The sequence below is a fragment of the Salmo trutta genome, chromosome 5, assembly GCF_901001165.1.
Source record: "Salmo trutta chromosome 5, fSalTru1.1, whole genome shotgun sequence".
In the NCBI taxonomy this organism is placed as follows: domain Eukaryota; kingdom Metazoa; phylum Chordata; class Actinopteri; order Salmoniformes; family Salmonidae; genus Salmo; species Salmo trutta.
The window spans coordinates 15,324,287-15,326,180 of NC_042961.1; the positions used below are offsets into that span (position 1 = coordinate 15,324,287).

The 1,894-nt window shown below is 48.4% G+C and overlaps 1 pseudogene; it reads right to left on the minus strand.

Annotated features, from left to right (window-relative positions):
- Nucleotides 1–475: 475 nt before the first annotated feature.
- On the minus strand, nt 476–1,501 carry LOC115193384 (DDB1- and CUL4-associated factor 7 pseudogene; annotated as a pseudogene).
- Between the last annotated feature and the right edge of the window lie 393 nt (nt 1,502–1,894).

The following is a 1,894-nucleotide window of genomic DNA, read 5'->3' on the forward strand; positions in this document are numbered from 1 at the left end:
GTTCCTGTCCCTAAATATGTTGTTATATGTCATATCAAACACTCCTAAACCCAAAACATCTTCATATTAATCTCATAGCTGGATAAAACAACAAGTTAAACACACTCAATAGGCAGTCTTCGGTTGGAACTGCACTGTTTCACTCCATAAAGAATTCATCTAGAATTGTTGAACCCACTGAAAGCACTGATGCATTTTGACGCTGTACAGACACTGATGATGACCAAAATAATAAATAAAGAGGACAATCTATTCCTTTTGACACAGGATTAGTTATATCAAAAACAGAGTAAAACAGGAGATTGTGGAGTGGAACAAAGAGATCACACCGTCTCCCATGCGCGCATCAATCAGCCAGGACAGAGCAGTGGGTTGAGGCAGTCCTGCAAGATTTACTTCCACTCAAAAAAACAAGTCCAAGTTCTGAATACACACATTGTCCTCATCCTCCACCCCTTTACATCCACGCCTCAGGTGAAGGTTGGCTTTAGACCCGCAGGATCTCTAGGCAGTTGTTGTAGCCGATGGCGATCCAGTCAGGCTGGGTGGAGGCCCACTGGACGTTGTTGATCTCCCCTCTGCTGTGTAGGCCAGAATAGGGTCCTTGATGGCCCTGGGCATTTGCTGGATGTCCCATATCAGCGCCTGGTGGTCTTCGGCTGCAGTGCAGATGTGACAGGAGGAGTGGGGAGCCCAGGCGAATCAGTTGACACATGCCCGGTGATTGTTGAGGCGGGCCACCGGCGTGCAGGGAACACGCACGTCTAGAATCACAACCCCCAATGCCGTCCATAGCCATGGTGGCCAGGTAGTTGGGGTCCTGTTTGTTCCAGCAGAGGCGCAGTAGGGGGTGGTGCTGGGGGTCTTCATAGATGATGGCGCTGTGCTCCAGGTGCCGCTGGACAAACATCCTTACTGAGCCGTCTGCTCCGACTGACGCAAACATGTCCCGACCACCGCCTGCATGGCTGAACGCGATGTCATACACCTCTTTGTCATGAGCAATGAGCTGGGTCTTGACTTGGCCAGATACGAGGTTGGCTTTGCTCAGTACCTGGCCAGTCTCCAACCCCCAGATAGTACAGGTGGTGTCAATGCTGGAGGTGCCCAGTAGATTAGGATCCACTTCATTCCAGTCAAACGAGGTGAATGGTGCACAGAAGTCAGAGTTCTTGTTGTTATTCAGCAAGCATTCCAAACGCGTCTCTGTGTCACTGATCCTCCAGATGCGCAGGTAGTCCCCGCTAGTGACAAGCAGGTCTAGGTAAACACCCTTGCTGTCCTGGATCCACATGATCTTGGTGGTGGGGTAGGGGTGGTCAAAGGTGTTCCTGCAGATGAACTCCGAACTCTCCTCCTCGAAACCCACAATCTGCATCTTATCTTAACTTACAAGGGCCAGGCGAAAGCGCTTGTCAGGACGAACACTCCAGTTCATTGCATACACCGTCCATGGCGGTTCGTGTTTGTAGATCTCTTTTCGCTTACAGTGGAGCGACATAGCTCAACAAACGAGCTGTTATATCAAATCCTTAACTATGAAAAAATACAGCTGTTTCCTTGGAACAAAATATACCCCACGGCTCCTTAAAGACTTCTGAATTGAAGATTTGAACAGTTCAGCTGGCTAACAGTTATTACATGGGGTGGCAGGTAGCCTAGAGGTTGGACTTGTACCCGAAAGGTTGCAAGGTCGAATCCCTGAGCTGACAAGGTAAAAGTCTGTCGTTCTACCCCTGAACAAGGCAGTTAACCCACTGTTCCTAGGCTGTCATTGAAAATAAGAATTTGTTCTAAACTGACTTGCTTAGTAAAATACATTTATAAATTAGTGGATACTAGCCCAGTTAACACCATTAGCTAGCTAGTAGCATGGTGTACCGTGTGATAGCTA